Raw genomic sequence first — 23,467 nt, 5'->3', positions numbered from 1 at the left:
GCCCCCGCTCACCACAACTAGAGAAAGCCCACGCGCAGCAACGAAGACCCAACGCAGCCAAAAATAAATAAATAAAAATAAATGAATAAATAAATGATTTCCGAGTCCTGTCATATCATGCACTACTTATCACACTCATCTTAGTTCTTTTTCTAGTCCCATCTGGTCTATACATTTATCATTTTATACCTAGAATCGAAACGCTTTTCTAATTAGTCTTTTTTTTCTTTCTTAATTTTTATTGGAGTATAGGTGATTTGCCAAGGACTTCTTCATCGTAGGAGAATGGAAATGCTCTCTGGGAAGCACCTCTCCCTTCCCAAGCCCCTAACACCCTGGCCCAAACCATCTCTTTGTGCCCCGTAGTTGAAACTTCAACACCTCTGTCCTGCGGGTTCTTCAGTGTCAGGCCTAAAGGAAGTCGTTCGTTTCCTCCCCTTCCCCTTTGTTGTGCCGTCCACACTCACCGCTCTGTCTGGACATCGGGCAAGCCCATGCCTCAGTTCCTTTGCATGGCTATTCTCTTCCGGTGATGCCCCTCTTCACCTCTCAACCCTCCCTGGTGACTTCACAGGTTGTCCACTGGTCCATTTTCTGGGCTGTTAGCACACTCTGTATTTCATTTCTGTCTGTGTCTCCCGGTGTTCCCTAAGGTCAGGGACTCTGTCCCATGGATCTCTGGGACAGCCCTTCACCCACAACCCACATCCAGCACACACCCCAGAGCCTCCGCAGCTTAGTAGGTGTGAATCTGAACTTAGCAATCCACAGTTTTGAGGGCACTAGCCCACTGTGGCCCCCTTTGCCTGGCAAAGCAATAAAGCTATTCTTTTCTACTTCACCCAAAACTCTGTCTCCGAGAAACTAAAAAATGTGGGCAGAAAAGTAAAACTAAAACTAAGCTAGACAGCACAAGACAAAAACTTTAAAGCTTGAAGATGTGGCCTGAAAGTTACAAGAATAGGCCAACGCCCACACAACTCAAAAATCTTGACTCCAGGTTGGAAGCAATGACAGATGTCGGGAGAGGCTGGCTTTCCCGTCTCCCAGATCCGCTTGCTGCTTCCAGGCTGCTAAGATGCCAGCCTCGGATGAGCCCCCTGCAGGTGGAGGTCACCCATCCCCAGCGGGCAAGCACATAGCAGCCCTGGAACGTTCTTATTTCTGTCAACTAAAAAAGTATATATACAACCTAAAAGTTGAGAGTTAGGTTTTATTCAGCAGACACACTAAGGGCTTCAAGCCTGGGAGGGAGCATCTCAAGTAACCCTGAGAAAACTGCTCCGAGGAGGCGAGGGGGGAGCCAGGATATATAGGAGTTTTGCAACAAAGGGCAAGTAGTAGGAGCAAAAGGTTACTGTTAATAAAAGAAAACTAGAAATCTCAAGTTAAGGAATTTAGTGATTTTCTATGTATGGCAGGATGCAAGAGTCTCACTGAAATCATTCCTTTGATATGCACCTCAGCTCTCTGGGGCGAGTATCCTGTGTTTTCACATCCTGAGTTTCCTCAGGTTCACCGTGGGGAGTTGCTGCAGTCTGATGGCTGCTAGGTGGCAGGTATTCTTTGTTTCCTTCCTGAGTTCCCTCAGGGCTCACCAGCTCACCAGCTGGAGGGCTGCAATTGCTGATGACTGTGACATCCTTTGTTTGCTGATATGTCCGGCAATATTTTATTTCTCATTTCAGTCTCCTTTCCATCCATCACAAATGGATGTAGTTTGGATCCTCTGCCCTGGTCCTGTCATCCCAGACTGGTGTCCCGCAGAGAACTGGTCACCAAGACCAGTGTCACTGCAGTGTTTTCTCTGGACAGGGCTTTGAGCGGGGAAGTTTCCAGCAAAGGCTGGAGGCTGGTGCTGAACCTCAGCCACGGGCCTTGGGTGCCACCTGGTGGCCAAAGGCCATATTGCAAACATTCCCCCTTAGAGAGGAGAGTTACTGTTCAACACAGACGTTTTAGATTTCTTCCCATCTTTAAAGGAACTGGCCAGGCTGAGGGTCAGACCCATGAACTGACAATCGTGCTTCAGCAAGCTGAGCTCAGGAAATCGAGGTCATGGACAAGGGGGCCTGGGGAGATTGGAGGGATGTCCTCAGTGTGAATCTGCCTCTCAGACCCTGGGGAGGTGAGGATGAAAACGAATCCAGCCTCTGTACCCTGACACTGAATTAAATCTCGGAGACAGAGTTTTGGGTGAAGTAGAAAAGCATAGCTTTATTGCTTTGCCAGGCAAAGGGGGCCACAGTGGGCTAGTGCCCTCAAAACTGTGTATCCGAACCGGAGGGGCCTGTGAGGAGTCTTATAGCCCAGGGGCAGGGGTGCCGATAAGGATCAGTGTGTGTGCAGGGCCTGCAGTCCTTCAATCCAGAGATCATCTGGCATCAGGTGGTGATGGGCGAACTGTGACCTTCTCTCTGGAATGAAGAGTGTGCTTCTTCAAGCAGTTAACATCTACCATTTGGTGGGAGTTTTAGTTCTGCAGAGGAGCTCAGCGATATTATTATGTATATCCCTTGAGGAGGCATCAGGACCCTGCCCCAAGGCTGCACCATTGTTTCTTGACTCTTCCTCCCTTGTCTCTGCATCCCCTCCTTTCCCTAATTAGCAACTGTTTGAACCTGCCCTTTGGAACTCAGGGAAGGGGACCCAGAAAGGCTTTTGTGCCCAGGAGCCCCGCAGGGTCCTGCTCGGTTGCAAGGATGGGCCCCTGTTCTCCTCCGTACACACCAGGGGGGACTTGACTCATCTTTGGTTGTGGGTTACAGACCTGTCCTGGTCAATGGCTCTGCTAACCATGACCTCAGATCCACTTCCCCTGTGTCTCTCTACTTTTTCAAAGTACTGGTGCTATTTGAGCCGGATGGTAACCCAGTAAGCTGGGCAACGCCAACATCATTCTCCTGACCCTTTTGTAGGGAATTGAAAGGTCTTATCCCAAACCAGAGAGCTGTTGAGGGATGCTGCCACACTCCCTCCCCTCTGTTATCCCAGTTTTGCTATTTTCACGCTGCAGTGGTTTCTCTCCTCCCTGCCTTTCTCTCCAAACTCACTTCCCTCCCATGGTCACATCTTCCCCATCTCCTGCTGCAGTTACTGCAGTGACATGTCATTGGTTTCCTGCCCTCTCATTTCTTCCTCTTTAATTCCCTTTCCATGATGGAGTCAGTTATGTTCTTAAGACAAGGATCCAATCATATCATTATTCTGACTTAAAAAAAACAAGTCCAAAACTGTCACAGTTCCCACTGCAACCAGGATAAAGCTTAACCCACCCAGTATCCTGCGGAGTGTCCCTGACTCCTGAATTTATATGAAGACTCATCAGTCTTATACTGTTGGTTGCCTAAGCAGCTAAGCCTAGCTCCTTTACACTTTGACTCTGGAAAGACTGAAGTGTCCAATCAGAACTTGGCTCCCAAAGCCCCATCTAATATGATAACACCTGTTAGTCAAAACCCCCAAATTTAATCTGTATATTGGCATCCATTTCACAAAGCTGCCCTGTGCCTGCAGTTCTTAGTCTTTGCTCATAATGAAAGTTGTTAAGGCTGTTGTTTTTTCTACTCTTGATGGCCCTTGGTCATTCATCCAGGGATTACTCAAATACATTAAATCTAGAGATAATCCAAAAATGTTCCTTCAGTCATTAGTTTCTGCGCATTCCCCTCTTCAGTCTTCAGGGAATTCTTCTAGGCTGCTAGAGTAGCCTGCAGACTTGATTTATTTTTTTGCCCTTCTAAGTATCAGAATGATATATCGAAAAGAGAGATAATAAAGGGAAAAAGTAGAAACAAGGTAAATACCATGACAAAGCACTGGGGCAAATCTCGAAGATGAGACATTCCACTGAACAACTATCCTGAGCCCTTGGCAAATCAGCAGTATCTAAACAGAGGCCGTTACAGAGGAAAAGAAATTTAAGGGACAGGGCTCAACCAGAGGGGCAGCATGTGGTCCTAGGTGAGATCCTAGTGCGAACAGTTTTGAAAAACTACAAAATCTATTTGGGGAACGATTATGGAAATCGGAATATGGCTTGGGTCATAAATGATGCAAAAACTCATTAAGACGATTACTATTGTGTCTCGTCAGGTGTGATGAGTATTTATTTTGGTTACATAGGGTGTCCTTTTTCCTTTGCTTTCAATTTATTTAAACTAAAACACAACAAAAACAGTTCACCCATTTCTCCCCCAACCAAGCCTCTGGCAACCACTAGTCTGTTCTCTGTATCTATGAGCTTGGTTTTTAAATTTATTTATTTATTTATTTTTAGATTCTACACATCAATGAAATCATATGGTATTTGTCTTTCTCTGTCTGACTTTTTTAACTCAGCGTATTACCCTCGAGTTCCATCCATGTTGTCAAATGGGCAAGATATCATCCGTTTCCAAGGCTGAGTAATATTCCACTATAAACATATACACCAAAATTTCTTTACTATTCATCCATTGATGGACACTTAGGTTGTTTCCATATCTTGCCTATTGTAAATAATGCTGCAATGAACATGGGAGTACTTTTTTTTTGAGTTAGTGTTTTTGTTTTCTTTGGATAAATACTCAAAAGTGGTATTGCTGGCTCCTGTGTAGTTTTTTTTTTTTTTTTAACATCTTTATTGGAGTATAATTGCTTTACAATGGTGTGTTAGCTTCTGCTTTATAACAAAGTGAATCAGTTATACATATACATATGTTCCCATATCTCTTCCCTCTTGCGTCTCCCTCCCTCCCACCCTCCCTATCCCACCCCTCTAGGTGGTCACAAAGCACCGAGCTGATCTCCCTGTGCTATGCAGCTGCTTCCCACTAGCTATCTATTTTACATTTGGTAGTGTATATATGTCCATGCCACTCTCTCACTTTGTCACAGCTTACCCTTCCCCCTCCCCGTATCCTCAAGTCCATTCTCTACGTCTGCGTCTTTATTCCTGTCCTGCCCCTAGGTTCTTCAGAAGCTTTTTTTTTTTTTTTTTTTTAGATTCCATATATATGTGTTAGTGTACGGTATTTGTTTTTCTCTTTCTGACTTACTTCACTCTGTATGACAGACTCTAGGTCCATCCCAGGTGGGTCTATTTAAACAAAACTGGAATCATGAGATACGTAGAGATTTTTACTCTTATTAAGTAATGTTTTATTTAGATAATTTACAAACAAGTTGCAAAAATAGTACAGAGCTCCCTAACACCCTTTGTCCAGCTTCCCCTAAGGTTAACGTCTCAGATATCCATGCTGTATTTGTCAAAACATAAAAAATGAACATGGCTATATTACTATTAACTAAATGACAGACTATAGTCAGATGTTACCAGTTTTTCTATTAGTATCCTTTTTCTGTTCCAGAATCCAATACAAGATACTACGTCACATTTAAGCATCATGTCTCCTTCGTTTCCTAGTTTCTCAGCCTTTCTTTGTTTCCCATGATCTTGACAGTTTTAAAGAACACTGGTCACGTATTTCGTAGAATGCCCCTTGGTTTGTTTTGTCTGATGTTTCCTCATGATTAGACAGAGGTTCTGGGTTAATGGGAAGGAGACCACAGAGGAGATGTGCCCTTCCCACCACATCATGTCCGAGGGGACATGACTTTCCACTTGGTTATGGGGGTGTCTGCTAGGTTTCCCCATTGTAACCTTACTGGTTTTCCCTTACCATACGCCATTCTTTGCTTCTGGGTCTTAAATATTTTTTATTCTGCCATATTATTTTAATGCCTACATAATATTTCATAGTATAATTATACTCTAAAAATTTAATTATTCCCCTATTGTCGTTCATTTAATTGGCCTCTGGTTTCTGCATTGTACATAATGCTGGCTAAGGATATCTTAAGAAGATTGATAGGAAAATGATATAATAATTCTAATGCTTCAAAATTGGTCAAACCACATCTGGGGTTTTGCATTCTATTTTGGCCTTAGTGTTCAGAGCACACGGGCGTTTATGAGGGAGGTGAGGATTCTGGAAACCATGACTTATGGAGCTTAGCTGGGTGACCTGGGACTGTTTGGCATGTGAGTGGGCAAGGCAGCTGTTCTCCAGTATTTGAAACACTATTGAAAAAGAGGTTGACTTATTCTCTATGATGACATTTTAGTCCTCATATTTAACTAAGAGGAGGCATTTTTTTTAGCATAAGAAGGTGACCAATCATCTAAGCTGGCACACTTCTGAGAGTAAACGGAACACTAGTAATAATTACACCTGAACAACAGGCATAAACTGGGACTGTCCCAGGCAAATCGGGATGTTGATTATCACCCTGTGCAGAGGAAAATCTCCCTAAAGAGCAGAGACATGACTGGGAAACAAAAAGGCTGAGTCCAGTGCTGAGTGCCTCCGTCATTGGAAGCATGCTGCAATTGCTAGGCATGAATGTGCAAGGATTTCCTGCTGTAGGTGGGAGCTTACTCGATGTCACTAGTTACAGATGACTTCCAAGTTGCTGGATGCTCATTGGATGACATCCTAGTTCTAAAAGCCCATAATCCAACTGAGAAAATTATCACCTCTATTGCCGAGATGATTAAATGAGATTCACATTTCTTTCTTCCAGGTCCTTGTAGGAGCACAGTTCCCATTTGGTCCTCAAACTTGGCTTGTGTGGGCTGGGAAGAGAAGACAGTGATGATGCTTTGTAACTTGTAAGGCGCTAAACCTTCAGTTCAGTGTTTTGTGTGGGCTCAGGGAAGGGTCCATCTGAGGTGCTGAGAATTCTAATGACTTATCCAGGGTGCACTAGTCAGACGTTTTTGATTGTAATAAACAGAAGTCACTGGAGATAACATGAGCCTGAGACTCAACTATATCTATGCCCTTGAATTCCATGAGGGATCCTTCTCTTGGTAAGAACCCTCACCACCACCTCTAACCTGCTTATTTTGAGCTAACTTGTATTTACAGAAGACTTGCAAAGATAATCAGGAGAATTCCCACATACCCTCTACCCAATTTTCCTTAATGTCAACATCTTACGTAATCATAGCACGATGAATAAAACTAAGAAATTAGCACTGGTGCAGTGATGTTAACTGAACTGTAGATTTTATTCAGATTTCACCATTTTTCCTATTAAGGTCCTCTTTCTGTTCCGAGATCTAATCTCGGATTTCACATTGCATTTAATAGCTCTGTCTCCTCCAACCTGGGACAGTTTCAGTCTTGTCTTCTGTATCTTGACACTTCTAAAGAAGTGCCAGACATTTTGCAGACTGTCCCTCAATTTGGGTTTCTCTGACGTTTTCTCATGATAACATTTTTTAATTAAGGCTACAGACTCTTGAGAAATGATGCTGTGTCTTTTTGGTGCATTATATCAGGGGATCCGTGAGGCTGATACATCCCATTACCGCAGGTGTAATCTTGATCACCATCTAAAGGTGATATTTGCCAGGTTTAGTCTCTCTAACATGACTATTTTTCCCATTGTAATTGGTGAATTTACTTTGAGATCATACAAATATCATTTTTTTTCTCCTTAAAAGCGTGCCCACTAATTTTAGCATGGCTCATAAATCACCTTTTTTGTTTAAGCTGAATTAAATGAATTCTTGAAGAAAAATGCATAAATGCAGAGAGCCGACATTTCTTTTTCTCTTTAGATCTGCTTTATTCTTCTCTCTCTGCACGACTGTCTCTGCTGTCTAGGTTATTTGGTGGAGAGCGTGGCTGCCATCAGCACCCTCATCAGTTTAAGAGAGCAACCCAAGGGGGATGGGCCTTCCAAATGCCAAGCCCAAGTTCCTGGAGAAGGGACTCTGTTTGGTCCAGTCTGGGTCAGGAACCAAGCCCTGATCCATCAATTTGGTCCCAGGGATGAAAGACCACATTGCTTGTATATGTCTGCATGGAACCTACCTAGTATTAGCATGAGATGCAAGATCTTTGTGACATGAGCAGCCAGTGGGTACCCAACCCACTCAGCAAGTCTGGATGCAGTCAGAACTAGAACACGGGACCCCGAATTCCCAAGTAGTGTGAGTTTCCCTTCAACCCTCCACCCATGTTAATCTAAGACAACTTGACTTCCTATCTTGATCAATCTCAAGCTAGAGTGGCATCTTATCCCAATTCTTGGAAAGAAATATGAAATTACACTTGGGTAAGAGGGGAAGTGAATGGCTGAAGGTCCTTAATACTTCCCGGGACCTAAAGTTCTCCTTGGTAGATCTGTAGAGCTAAGATATCCATCCAGCTGTGTTACCCTAATTCTCTAGTGACATGGAACTAACACCCAAAAGCTAATCTCTTAATGCCATTGACCCTAAAATGCAGCAGATTTTCAGAAATGGTTGGAAAATCTTTTCTGAAAGGAGAGATGCCTGGGTCACATTCTTCAAGGAAGGAAAGCAAAGCATGCCTCCCTGGTTCTGTGGGGAGAGAAGGGAGGGGTGGGTGCATGTTGGGAAAAAAACAATGCTTTGCAGCATTTCCTGGATTCCTGATTCATATTTTCCCCCTGATGTCAGGAACGGAGCATCCTTTTCTCCTCCGGCAGCTTGGTTATGGCACCAAGAAATCCAAGATAAATGGGAGGCTCTGTGAACAGAGCCTGGAACAGCTGGACCTTGCTGGACACAATGGCAAAGGCTGGTCAAATGGGGACATCTGGTTCCCTTCCCCAGAGGCTTAACAATGGCAGAAAGGCCAGTAAAGATAATCCCATTGGCCACTGCCAGGCCAAAGGTCCCAGGACCCCAAACACTGGGCTGAGGAGATTGGGTTTCTCTTCCATGGGAGTGGAGGTGGGAGGGTGGCAGGCGAGCCAGCTGTGCGCCTGGGCTTTTCTCCCCTGCAATCCTGGGTCCTTGTGACCTTGGGGGACAGCTTCCCAGGAAAGTTGGGAGATTGCCTGGAAGAGTCTGGAAGACTTTGCACATTTGTAATTTTGGGGCACAGCAACAGCCCCCAGCCAGAAACTGTAGAAACTCATCTTCGTGAGCATTTCCTAGCCCGCAGATGTTTGTTTCACAGTGACTGGCTTGAAGGATTCTCAGCTAGAGGTTAGCAGACTTGGGGTCAAGGCTGCTTCATGTCCTATAAGACCCCAGTGGTCTTGGGCAAAGACTCAGCCTCTTCTGAAACTCAATTTGCTCATCTGTAAAATGAGGACAGTAACACCTGCTTCCCAAGATTCGTACGAACATTACATGAAATCACAGACGTGGAGGAGTTTGCTAGAAAAACAGGAGCCATTTTGGTGACAGATGTGATCATTTCTCATAGAGTTTGGGATGTTTACAACCAGGTGTGTGTTCTCCACGTGACAGAAGACGCGGAGAACAGAAGCCCACAGAAGATTCTGGTGTCTCTGTCTTAGCCTCTAATCTTAAACTTTAAAAAAACCATTTAGTCCTTTTTCTAGAAAAAGAATAATAGGCAAATAGACATGGTGCCTTAATGTCCACTCACTACAGAGAGACCAATGAGCAATATGCTGACCAGAAGGTTGCAGAAGAAAGGTGTGGGGTTAGTGGAGCTAAGGATTGGGTTTGACCAAGGTCCAGGAAAGGGACCAGGAGCTTGTCAGAATCTTTATTTAGAGCAGGATGTGCTCACTGGCTCTCACGAGCAAGCGCTCTTTGGTTCCAACACACTTTGCAAATTCCCTGGGCTATAACAGTATTAAGAGACTAATAACTAAACCAGTAATTTTCCAGTAACTTACCTTGGTTTCCCAGTCCTCTTTATAGCCCTAGTCTCCTCCATACACAGGGGATCTCCAAAGCCAAATGAGCAAAATACATAGTAACATCGTCTAAGATGTTAAACTAAGTCTCCTTACACTGAAGTGTGTGGCAAGGGTGAACGGAGGCTGGGGTGGGGGACAGTTGGAGGGTAAGGAGGGGATTACTTGGCCTTGGTACCCTGGTCTGCAGAAGTGCCCACAGAGCAAAGGAATCGGTGGGGGGGGGGGGGGTCAGGGGGAGGGGAGGGTGCAGTCACAAGGGCCTCTTTGATAAGAGAACATGACATGAGGAATGACTCTTGTATTTAGCTGTCTCCATTTTTGTCAGCAGGACCGTGAGTCAGAAGGAAAAGGGTCTTTTCCAACCTAAAAATAACTCCGAGGGGACGGAACAGTTGGGGCAGGGTTTGCGGCTTGACCTTTTCTATTTCTGAATGCATGTGGCTTGTGGGTGTGTTGCAGGGGCAGAGGAAGCAGGGTGAACCTGAAGGAGATCTTTGAGTCTCCAACCTTGATTCTAAGAAGTCATGGTGGTGAAATTAGCACTTGGCCACATGCGTTAGTGGTGATGCTACATCTGAAAACCAGAATCCCAATCCTGCCCGTCGCGGGTTGGCTAAGGACTCAGCATCCTTTACCCCAGATCTACTCTGCTGTCCACCTTGGTCCTCACCAGCAGGATTCTAGTTTCTCAGCCATGGAGGAGGCGTGGCTTTCACCCTCAGTCACAGAGCCCAGGTGCACTCCAACCCCTTCACAGGTGAGCTGCCAAAGTTTGATCAGTGTCTAAAACTGGCATGTGCTCATCGAGGATACATACTGCCCTGGTGATGCCCAAGTGAACTGAGACATAGCACAGGTGAGAGGCACAGCACGAGGACAACCTGTCATCAGAACACGCGAGAATTCTGCTGTGTGTGTCCGAGAGAAAACCGGGGCTGCAAAGTCACCACGAGATGAGTGCAGTGATTCTGGGGTGCAGCTTAGTTCCTTCCTGTCTATAGCCCCCAAATCTAGCATCCGAAAAAAATGGTTGAAAACCACAGTCAAACAACCTGACAGATAAGTACAGAGCATCCTCGGGTCGCACCCTCTTTACCTTCCTGTCTCCCACTGGCCAGTCAGAAAGCAGGCTTTTGTCTGTGACCCCCACAGAGTGTAGCATCTTGCAGAGACTCAGAAGCATCTGGAAATCAAGCCGTGAGGACGGTGAGTAGGAAGGGTGAGAATGAAGTGTCCCCCACCTTCTGGGCTCCTGTACCCCGCCCCCCGCCCCCATGCTCTTGCTCTCCCTGCTCCTACCTGCCTCCTTGTTCCATCTGCATAAATCCTACCTGCCCTGGAGGCGCCAGCCCCACCCACCCTCCCCAGGGGAACCTTCTCGAAAGCTCCATCCTACACTGCTCTCTCCTTCCTCCCAACCCCACACTCACACTGGGCAGTTAATTGTGGCACTTAACTGATAGACTGTTCTGTGGTCTGCCGTGGTTTTGTGCAAGGGGTGATTTGTTACCCCAACAAAGCTGGGGTACAGTGGACAAGAGTGAGGCATCAGACCTGGTCCAAAAGCCGGCAAGCTGCTCGCTCACTCTAAGGCACAGCTTTCTTGTCTGTGAAATGGGGTTCCTCATACTCACTCGTGGGATTGTTGTAAGGAGCAAATGGGTATGGAAAGCACTTAGAATAAGAGCTGGTATAGAATAACTGCTTAAAACCAGTGTCTGGTGGTATAAAGAGGATGTAATTTGTGTAGATTCAAGGCTCTCCTCCTCCCCACACTCATAGCATAACAGGTGGTCCCCAAATATAGGCAACATAAAAATATCACCTAAGTTTCATGCAGGGGCCGGTACCGCCACAGATGCAAAGCTACCGAGCGGCTAGTTAAACGGCCTGCCCCTAGGCATTGAATGAGGGGTGGGAACGTGACACTGACCTGCTTGGCCGGGTGTCTTGGGAGGTGGCCCGCAGTCAGAACACGATCTCCCAGGGGCCTGGGGACCATGTGTTCCACGACCTTCCAGGGGCCTCTTCCAGGCTCACACTCCAGAAATCTGCATTTGATGAGGACGGGCAGGGACTGGAGATGCTCCCCAGAGAGGCGGTGCCAGGAACCTTGCCCAGGAGGGTCTGTCAGCGCCTGTGATGAAGGAATCGGAGGGGGACAGCTGCCTCTGTCTCGGGACATGGGTGAACTCAGTCCACACCCTCAGCAGCAGCCGGTGAGGGAGGGGAGCCTCCCACGAGGCTGCCTTGCTCTCGGCCAGCAAGTGAGGCAGGGAGAGGAAACCAGCTCATTCCACCCCTCACATCACACCTGGGGACCCCGATGCCCAGAGGCAGGAAGGGATGGCCTGAGCTTGCACTTCTGATCTGCAGTGGGATTCAAACCTGGGACGGCTGTCTCTGAATCCCATTCCACTGCCCATGGGGCGAGAGTGGGTCTGGAGGGATCGTCACAATCCCTCTGAGCAGGAGAGTCCCCGGGTCTGGGGGGGGGTCCCCACAATTTCTGCAAAGTTCCCCAAAGTTCCGTGCCTCCTTGCAAAGGAGATTGATTGGCCCCTGAATGCAGGTGACATAGTGAGTGCAGAGTCTCCTGTCTGGCTGGTTGATTTGTGCCGTGATTGAGGCCACTGGCTCTTCTTTTGTTTGTTTTGTTTTGTTTTGTTATTTTGCCGCGCCACATGGCACATGGGATCTTAGTTCCCTGACCAGGGATCGAACCCACGCCTCCTGTAGTGGAAGTCCAGAGTCCTAACCACTGGAGCGCTAGGGAAGTCCCTGCTGGCTCTTTCTGAGTTTTTGTTGTTTCTCTGTTGAGTGGAGAGAATAATTTGGGGCCCATTGGACCTAAGAATTTTTTTTTTTAAGTCACTGAATCCCCTAGTTTCTAGTAGGAATGCCTCAGTTTCTAATAGAAACTCAAAAAATGTTTGTTAAGTGAATCACTTCCTCTTGAGAATGTTCCGATTGAGGGACATGTTGGGAATGTTCCAATTCTTGGGAATGTTCTGATTTCTGCCCCCAAGAAAGCATGTGGAGACTATACAGGCAGACCAGTCCCACGACTCCAGAGCATGATCTTGGGGGGCAGGTGCTGGGGTTGGGAGAGCTGATGTGGTGGCCACACACACGAGTAGGGGGAGGCGGGAAGGGGGGATTAGACCCCTCCCCCTTGGGGTCTGGAGGGTGCTTTATAAATGCTGAGAGCTGGGCCCCCATGTAAGGCGAGGCACTGTGGTTTCCTATTTTCTTCTGGCCAAATCACTTAATCTCACTGAACTGTTTCTTCATCTGTTAAAACAAGGACAGTAATTGCTCCCGTATTGGGAGGCAGTGAGGATGAGATAAGATGATGCACTTTGTAAACTGTCAAGTGCAGTGACCACGTGAGCTATTACCACTCCGTCTGAAGATGACTGTTCATGCAGAGAGAACCTTTTAAGCTGACCCTTGTGATGGACTCCTTTTTCCCAGGGTCACTTAGAAGGATTCAGGGCTTCTGGGAAATACCCCCAGGCACCCCCTGCAGGTCCGGGCAGCGCCCGGCAGCCTGGTGTCTGCCCCACGCTTAGGGGCTGCTCTGCAGAGTTCCTGGCTGCACCTGGCAGGGCTGGTCCCCAGCAGGGGGCGATAGTGGAGTGCTCCATCTGAGGGAGGAGCTGCAAGGGACGTGCAGCGGTGCCTGCCTGACCCTCTCCTCTCCAACTGCCTTTTCTCCTGGTGGGTCCAACACATCTCTTTGGAAGATACCAAGGGGGACAGACTGCCAGAAGCTGGATGCTTCTTCCCCCGCCTTTTCTTCCTCCATCCCATTCCTCCCCCATCCCCTCCCGCTCTTTCTCCCCAGGCCCCTTCCTTACTCACTTGAACATTTTAATCAATATGGCGCCTCTCCAGGGTCTGCACGCTGTCACTGCAATTTGCTGTGGTTCAGTGGGTGAATTTTCTTTTCCCTTCTAATGGGAAACAGAATCATTTCCATGATAGGAGCCGACTGGTCCGGAGAGGCCTCCACACAAAGAGCAATCTGAAGAAAGGAGACAGCTGGCTGAAAAGAGAGAAGGGATTTGGGGAATTGAAATTCCTCATGATATTGGACTTAAACATGGAAAATTCACTGCCCTGCATTGCTCAAATGCCTCTGACTTAGAGCAGAAGGGGTATCAGTTAATTTGTTAACTCTGGGTAGGAATCTGTGGCCCAGGGCTTTCCAGGATTTTCTTTTCTGGCTGGAGAGACACCCGTTATGCTGGACCTGGGTCTGCATTCATCTCTTCCCTTGTAGTCTGGGCTGATCTCAGCGATTCCTCTGTGAGTCGTTCCTCTGCCTTCAGGAAGGAAGACATTCAAATCACCCCAGAGAGGGAGCTGCCTCTAGTCATGTTCAGCCATCTCTTCAGGTGTAAGAACAGGGGACATCCTTGCGAGGTAGTGTGGTATACTGGCAGGAGCGTAGGACCAAGCTGGAAGACTGGGTTCCAATCCCACCCTTCTTGCTCACCTGCCAGTGGCCCAGGAGCTATCAGGCTTGTGAAAATCAAGAAAGGAACCTTGCTAAAGTGTAGTTGGGAGGCCAGGAGAGGAGTTCTCACCCAGAACCACTGGATGTCAATTACAGACCCTGACAGAAGAACCATGGACAGGAAAGAATCATCAATTACAGGAAAAGATGGTGGTTGTATTTCCTGTAAGAAATCGACTCCCCCAGCAACTCAGCCAAAGAGAAACCGCCCTGAACCACCCTGAACTCTGACTTTTCTCCAATGGACTTTCTTTTCAAACCACCCCTCCTGATGTCCTCCTTTTTCTCCATAAAATAATGTTCCTCTCCTTTGTTTCTTGGATTTGCCTGTGGTTTTTGCCATGGTTTGCTGTCCCTGAATTGCAATTCTCTGCTATTCCTGAATAAACCCATTTTTGCTGGTAAAATAACAGTTTCATTTTTAAGGTCAATATGCTAAAGCTCTTTAGGCTAAAGGTTTGAGTCATATCCAAGTCCAAACATCTCTGGGAGGGATAATACACTGACTCCTATCAGTCATCAACTCCAGTGACCCTCAGCTGGGGCAATGCCACTTCCTAGGAGGCACTGGGGCACGTGGGAAATTTGCAGAATGTTTTTTTTTTTTCTTTTAGTACAGTTATACCTGAGCACTGACCTATTGAAATACCTATATTTCTATGAATTTTATTTTGTTCCTATTCAGTATATTATTTGTATATTATGAATATAGATAGGAGTAGGCAAAGTGGCTTATTTGTTATAAAAAACAAGTGTTGGACCACCAACTGCACTGGAAGGAAGGAAGGAAGGAAGGAAGGAAGGAAGGAAGAAAGAAAGGGAAAGAAAGGAAGGAAGAAAGGAAAGAGAAAGAAAGAAAGAAAGAAAGAAAGAAAGAAAGAAAGAAAGAAAGAAAGAAAGAAAGAAAGAAAGAAAGAGAAAGAAAGAAAAGAAAGAGAAAGAAAGAAAGGAGGAAAGAAAGAAAATAAGTTTTGGCGAGGATGAGGAAAAATTGGAACTATGGCGCACTGTTGGCGGGAATGCAAAAAGTGTGGCTGCTATGGAAAACAGTATAGTAGTTTCCAAATAAATTAAAAATAGAATTATTATATGACCTAGCAATTCCACTCTTGAGTATATATCCAAAAGGACTGAAGGCAGAGTCTTGCAAATATATTTGTACACCCATGTTCATAGCAGTATTATTCAGAATAGCTAAAAGATGGAAGCAATTCACGTGCTCATTAGCTGAGGAATGGATGAGCAAAATGTGGTCTATATGTACAATGGAATGTTATTCAGCCTTAAAAAGGAAGGAGATTCTAACCCATGCTACAACACAAATGAACCTCCCGGACATTATGCTAAGTGAAATAATCCAGTCTCGAAAAGACAAATACTGTATGATTCCACTTATATGAGGCTCCTAGAATAGTCAAATTCACAGAGACAAAATGTAGAATGGTGATTGCCAAGGGCTGGGGAGTGGGGGGGATAAGGGTTGTTGTTTAATGGGTATAGAGTTTCAGTTTTTCAAGATGGAAAGAGTTCTCGAGATTGATTGCACAATATTAATTGAATGTATGTAACAGTACTGACCTGTAAGATGGTTGACAGGTTTAAAAAAAATAAAAGCCATGTTGGCTCTGACAGAGATAAGAACCATAGACTCACTCCTTAGTGGAAATCAGGTTAGGATGGGTTCCTGGGAGTAGAAGGTAGAAAAGGCAGGAGGGTCCTGGGCTCTGATGGAGCTCCACTGGTTGGGACAGCAGATGCTCCTTGTCAGCTTCACAGGTTTCACTATCTGGGCTGCGACGTTTACATCTTTGGAGGGGGCTAAAGATGACTGTATTTCCACATGGGCTGTAGAAGTGCAGTCCTGGAGACAAGGGTGTGAGAGAGATGAAGGCTGCAGAGAATAGCCTTGTGATCTCTGACTTTTAAGATTACTTAGCACTTCAAGAGCATGGATATTTTTCTAGCTTGAGCTAATAGAGGACAAGCATTGAACCTGATGTCTCTTTATACCACTTTTAGCCCTTTTATTCTATTCATCTCAGGCATTTGATAGGCAGCTCGGCACTCAGTTCAAGCACAAAATACTTGTCCTGAAGGGCCTTACAGTCTAGAAGCCCCATAGACAACATCTTAGTCTGGATATCCTAGAGAGAAGAGTCTGAATCAAAAGTAAACCAAGCTAATTTAATTGGGAAGCATGAATGAGAGAAAGGGTCATAAGAGGGATGGAGGGCAGAGCAAATATGAGGGTGTGTTATCATGTTGCCAATTTCTGGATACCCAGGACAGTCCATCCAGAAGAAGGAAGGAGAGAAATGTAATGACCAGCTCTTGTGTCTAGTTGATCAAAGGTTCACCCAATGTGCATCAGCCCCCTCAGAGTTTCAGGTTGACTATGTGGGGTTACCTGGCAGGTCCCTACTGTTTCAGTGGGAAGTCTCAAGGTAGGAGCAGAGAAGGCAGAGCAGGGGCATGAGCTAAGGGCTCTTGGGTTGTGCCTTCAGGGAATCAGTTGCATTTTCCGCAGAACAAGGAGCCAAGAGCTAGAGAAACAGGTGAGGCTGGGAGGATCTAGGTGGCTCAACAAATAAAAATGATTGATGTCTATAAAGGAAAAGGAAAATTGGGATTCTCCATTGTGATGTCTCTTTGCTTTTTGCTGTAACCCTATCATATCAGAATATATAAATTGCATTATACAATTCAGCTGCCCTTACTGTTTAAAAACTCTTAAATATCTATCTTCATTTATGCACACTTTTTTATGCAGGAGCTTTGCCTCCTAGAACTAAGTTAGCACGTAGGACTAGATCTTCTCTACATTTTCTACCTTCCAACTCTAATTTTGCTGTGAGTCCTCCATCCAGTTGAGTACAGTCCAGATTGGAAATGCTTTGGATCTTTGTTTCTAAAGTAAACCTACTTTCTCACAACCTTTTTCTGATGCTCGCTCCACACCATATTTTGACTCCAGACATTTCCCCGTCCCTTCTATGGATGTACCCTATATAAGACCACCCTTGCTGTGTTAGGTCTCCTTTCTCCCATCCTTTCCACTTTTCTTTGAGCTATTTTCAGAGTTTCACTCTCTAATAGATTGGTTTTAGGAAATTTTGTTTTTCCATTCTTAAGATGTTTGGAGAGATTTCTAACTCCCACTGGCCACCCACCTTTTCCCACAATGGTTTAGGCATGTCAGTCCTACTTTCTTACACTCTTAGCAACCTTCCAATGGTTGTCCTTGATAACTGTTTCTCTTTTGTCATTTTCCTTTCCTAGCACATGGGTGCCCCTGAAGCATGGTATGAGCCATTGGCATTGCTCACTCACTATGTCTTATTTGCAGTATTTGGAGGATCTGTACCCACTTGCTCATGTGTTTTGTTTTGTTTTGTTTTTTTAATTATTTATTTATTTATTTTTGGCTGTGTTGGGTCTTCGTTTCTGTGTGAGGGCTTTCTCCAGTTGCGGCAAGCGGGGGCCACTCTTCATTGCGGCGCGTGGGCCTCTCACTATCGCGGCCTCTCTTGTTGCGGAGCACAGGCTCCAGACGCGCAGGCTCAGCAACTGTGGCTCACGGGCCCAGTTGCTCCGCGGCATGTGGGATCTTCCCAGACCAGGTCAAACCCGTGTCCCCTGCATTAGCAGGCAGACTCCCAACCACTGCGCCACCAGGGAAGCCCTGCTCATGTGTTTTGAGCAACTTCCAGAGGACTGAACTGGGAATCATGCCCAGGTGAATCAAAGTGTTCAAGAATGTGTACATGTGTAAGTGGATTGTGCATCTGTATATGTCTAGGTGTCATAGTGTCTGCCTGGATGCCAAATCCACTTGCAAATGATTCTTGGATTATCAATTTAGCCTGAAAATGAAGGAAGACTGTTTAACCCTGGGTTCCATTTATTTAGTACATCATCTCTCAGTATCTTCATGGGATTGGTTCCAGGACCCCCACAGATCCCAAAATCTGTGCATGCTAAAGTCCCTCATATAAAATGGCATAGTATTTGTATATAACCTATGCACATCCTCCTACATGCCTTAAATCACCTCTAGATTATTTATAATACCTAATACTATGTAAAGACTATGTAAATGCTAAGTAAATAGTTGCCAGTGCATGGCATATTCAAGTTTTGCTTTTGGGAAAATTCTGGATTTTTAAAAAATATGTTTGACCTGTGGTTGGTTGAATCCATGGATATGGAGGACAGACTGTACTTACTGTATACCAGGAATTATTCTAGATCCTTCTCATAAATTCATGATATCATTATTTTTATTGATCACAAAAAGATAGCTATTTTTAATCCCTATTTGTGGATGGAGAAATCATGGATCAGATTGGGGCTTCTGATTCTAAGACAAGTGCTCTTTCTACCACATTCTCCTGCCTCTCATACAGCTGGGGAAGAGGAAGATTCCAACCAATGTCAGGGGGAGCATATACTCAGGAACCACCCCTTCACAGTGCCATAGAGGGAAAGCACCAGACTTGGGTATAAAAGGCCTGGCTCCATTCTCAACCATTATCTCTTGAGATGTCAGTCTCCTTACCTCGGCAAAGAACAGGCAGCAATAAATGATTCAAAGTTCAAAAAAAAAAAAAAAAGAAATCAAGGATCAGAGAATTTAAATAACCTTCCCAAGTTCTCACACCTAGTAAGTGGCAGAATCAGGGTCCAATCCACCTTGTGGGAGGACATCCTTGCTGCATAACCTTGTCCATCAAACTGGTGAGGGGATTAGGTTAAGGCAGCTCTTGTGATTTTTCCTGGTCACCTGGAGTAGGTGGAGTTTGTACTTGAACCAGCAGTGGTTTTCTTTGGCCCCATCCTTGGGGCAAAGTCCTCAAGCAGAAACTCAGACTTCAGATTGCAAATTAACACCATCGGGCATTTGGTCTTAGCATGGATGTACCCTCTTCTTAGGAGTCCAGTTCAGCTTCCTGACCCTCTGCTTCCCCACTTTAATTGGAGAAGGTTGAGGAGGGAAGCTCTGGCTCAGATCACCCAGCTGGTTAGTGGAAGAATCAGTGAATCAAATCCTTTCCTTCTGACTTTAATTGAATGTTCTTTCTGCTACACAATAGCTCACAATCATAGCGAAATTTTCAACATGGGTTAGAAGGAAAATAATTTTCTGGCTATTAAAAAAACTAAACTCTCCAGAATGCCTATTCCCTCAATTATTCAAATGATCCAAAATTAGACCATTTTAACAGTTTAAAAAGATCTTAGGGCTTTCCTGGTGGCACAGTGGTTGAGAATCTGCCTGCCAATGCAGGGAACACGGGTTCGAGCCCTGGTCTGGGAAGATCCCACATGCCGCAGAGCGGCTAGGCCCGTGAGCCACAATTACTGAGCCTCCGCGTCTGGAGCCTGTGCTCCGCAATGGGAGAGGCCGCGACAGTGAGAGGCCCACGCACCGCGATGAAGAGTGGCCCCCGCTCGCCGCAACTGGAGAAAGCCCTCGCACAGAAACGAAGACCCAACACACCCAAAAATAAATAAATAAATAAATTAAAAAAAAAAAAAATCTTAGATATTAACAGTAAAGCTAAAAAATAATCCCAGCATTGAATACCCTGTGGCTCTGATCCTTTTCCCATCACAATGGGATTAGAAAGTGCTTAACTTCTGCTACCACTATTGGAACCAGATTTGCTTTCTCATCCCTGAATCCCTTTTAGGAATAGCCAAGGGCCTGTGGGATTTATCACTTATCACTTCTTTCAAGGATTTTGACTCTGATCTGGGGATAATTCGGTGTGTTTGAAAGAGGAATAAGCCTTTTGTCTAATCAGGGGAACAAAGTATGGAATCCAACAACCGGAAGTCCTGGGTTTATTTTTCTTAGGCAAACCCATGAATTTATCATCACTTGAGGGAGAAACAAAGAAGGGGGTTCAGGAAGCCAGTCCCAGCTGCTGGCTGCTCATTTTTTTAAAAAAAAAGAAGAAAAAGGACCATCAGGCTGATGAAGTGTTGGTGAGCCAGATCCCGTCCTAGCAGAGGAGGGGAGACAGGCATCCCTCACCATGGTCCAGGGTTGTGAGACCCTTTCTGCCCGGGTCTCAGCTCCTGGAACCACGGCCTGGACTGGGCCTCCTACCTTAATGGGTTCTTGATGTTCTACAAGGACTTAATGTAGCACAAGGAAGGGAGGACATTTGGTCAGACACCTGATTGCCCTTCTGAGGGAGTTTGAGGAGCTCAGATGACTCAGATGAATGAAAAACACGTGCATTTCCATTCCATTCAGGAGCTAAGTGGATTCATCCAGAGACAAAGGACTATGGACTTTTCTTGAACTTTAAAGGACAGATGGACACAGTCAGTATCTGAAATTGAGTTCTAGCCAGGATGATGTTTCATCATTTCTATGATTACTGATTATTATAAATGTAATTCCCTCTATGAGTTTATAGATTGCCTTTATGCTAACGACATGATGTGCCAAAGTGCTGTGCATTTTACCCACTGCTTCAAATATTATTGATTTAAAATACCTATTCTATGAATGGGAAGTTAGGTTTTGCCTTGTTTCTCTCCTTCTTCTTCTTCCCCTTCTTCTTCTTCTTCTATGTATGGCCTTTTTCTTTCTGTTTGCTTTTATAAAATTGTTATAAAGTGTTTTGAAATGTACTTTCTCTAACAAGGGAAGGTATATGACACTTGATTTAGCAGAAGGATATCACCAAAATCCTCATAGACAAAAGTGAAAATAAACATTGAGTATCCATTATTAAGGTCAATTGGGATTTTAATTGTTGATAACTGATTGCACTTATCTTGCACCTTATGCAATTTTAATAAGAATTTGCAAACATGGAAAGATTAAAATATTATACACAGATGTACTTCTAACTTGTAGCAGAAGTAGGGGCAGAACCTGAGTATCTCTACTCAAATGACACTAACTTTACCGTATACTTCTGTTTGAGCAGAACCATTTTTATAGGTATTAAAATGGGTTTGATTGATAATTAAGAGTCGAATTTGTCCCACTATCTCCATGAGGGATACTTTTGACTCCTAGCCCAGCCCACCTTTCAATTCTAAGGTGCTTCCCATGACAGAGCGAGCAGCAACATCTCAATGATACCAGCCACTGGGTAGATCTTTTAGAATCTCCATAGATGTTTAAAAAACACAGGCTTATAGAATGCTTTAGCAGAACATAGTAGGACGTTGTATTAGACAGAACACTGGATATGAAATCAAATAGACGTGGGTTCAAACTGTGACTCCCCCACTTATTAATTCTGTGGCTACATAAAAATCTCTATATAAATATTCTTAATAAACTGTTAGAAATTATATATATATATATATATATAAAATGAATATATATGATACTTATGACCAAGTAGAATTTATTGAGGAAAGCAAAGTTTAACATTAAAAATTCAATTAATATAATTAACCACATTAATCTATTATCATCTCTCTAGATGGAGAAAAAGAATTTCACAAAATTTAATACTTATTCATGAAAAAGGAGAAACATACCTTTCAATAATCTAGAAATAGAAGGAAACTTCTGCAGTCTCATAAATAATATCTACAAAAACCCTATAGTTAGCAGCATAATTTATAGTGAAATATTGAAATTATTTCCCCCTAAGATAAGGACCAAAGCAAAGACGTTTGTTGCTTAAACATGTTGGAGGAATTATAAACCTGATTTCAAGATTTATTATAAAACTACAGTAACAAGACAGGGTGATACTGACACAGAATTGACAAGTAGGTCAATGGAACACAATAGAGAGTCCAGAAATAAACACAAACATATATGGTTAATTAATTTTTTGACAAAGTCATCAAGGCAATTCAATGGAGAGAGGAAAGTCTTTAAACAAATAACGCTGGAACAACTAGAGCCTGTACGGGGGAAAAGGTGAATTGCAAAAAATACCTCACACTACACTCAGGAATTAGTTTAACATAGATCATATAACAAAATGCAAAAGGTAAAACTATAAAGCTTCTAGAAGAAAGCATAGGGGAATACATCTGTAACTATGGGATAGGCAAAAATATCTCAGACAGGACATCAAAAATACTAACTGTAAAAGAAAAAATGATACGTTGGACTTCATAACGTTAACAATTTCTTCTCATTCAAAGATACCATTAAGAAAATGGAAAAGCAAGCCGCAGACTGGAAAACATATTCTTAATACACATATCTGACAAATAACTTTTATACAGAATACAGAAGAAATCCTATGAATTAGTTATAAAAAAGACAATTCAACTTTTTTAAAAGGGCAAAAACACTTGACCACCGTATACACTTCACAAAGATGTATGAAAACTCAATAAGCACATGCAAAGGGACTCAACATCACTGGTCTTCAGGGAAATTCAACGAAAACCACAATGAGGTACTATTTCACACGCTCTAGAATGATCAAATTTAAGACCAACAATACCAAGTATTGACAAAGAGGTACAGGAACTGGAGATCTTGAATGCCGTTGGTGGGCTTGTAAAATGGTATAGCTATTGGATTGGCCAAAAATTCGTTTGGTTTTTCGTACGATGTTACAGAAAAACACGAACGAAGTTTTGGCCAACCCAATACTTTGGGAAGCTGGGTATGATCTTACAAAATTAACCCTGCACCTTTCCTCTGACCTTGTATTCTACCCCCAAGAGAAATGAACACATATGTACAAAAACACTTGAATAAGAATGTTTATAGCAGATTTAGCAGTAATAGCAAAAAAATGGAAACAATCCAAATGTCCACAAAAAAGAATAGATAAACAAACTAGGATATATGCATACAATGAATAAAAGGAATAAACTAGTGATACACACAAGCACATGAGTGAATCTCAAAAATATGTTGAGTGAAAGAGGCCAAATACAAAAGAGTGTAATCTGTACGATTACATTTACATAAAGTTCAAGGATAGGTGTTATGGGCTGAATTATGTCCCCCCCAAATTCATGTTGGTGTCCTAACCCCCAGTACCTCAAAATGTGACTGTTTTTGGAGAAGGAGCCTTTTAAAAGGTAATTAAGTTAAAATGGGGTCATTAGGGTGGACCTTAATACAATACGACCCATGTCCTTGTTAGATGAGATTAGGACAGACACACACAGAGGGAAGACAACGTGAGGACACAGGGAGAAGACAGCAATCTGTAAGCCCAGGAAAGAGGACTGAGAAGAAACCAGCCCTGCCAACACCTTGATCTTGGACTTTTGTTTTCTTCTCTA

The 23,467-nt window shown here is 44.2% G+C and overlaps 1 long non-coding RNA gene across 1 annotated transcript in view; it reads left to right on the top strand.

The window, feature by feature from the left end:
• LOC309641529 overlaps positions 1 to 22,469 on the top strand; it is a 60,642-nt gene extending 38,173 nt beyond the window's left edge. Inside the window, exon 2 of the long non-coding RNA XR_014252671.1 lies at positions 19,669 to 22,469. This is a non-coding gene — a long non-coding RNA (uncharacterized lncRNA). The remainder of the gene's footprint in view (positions 1 to 19,668) is intronic.
• The last annotated feature ends 998 nt before the right edge of the window (positions 22,470 to 23,467 follow it).

This window comes from Balaenoptera physalus (genome assembly GCF_965194825.1).
Source record: "Balaenoptera physalus genome assembly, chromosome: 13".
NCBI lineage: Eukaryota > Metazoa > Chordata > Mammalia > Artiodactyla > Balaenopteridae > Balaenoptera > Balaenoptera physalus.
Note: the sequence above shows the minus strand (reverse complement) of the source record. Positions and strands in the feature narration are given on the sequence as shown.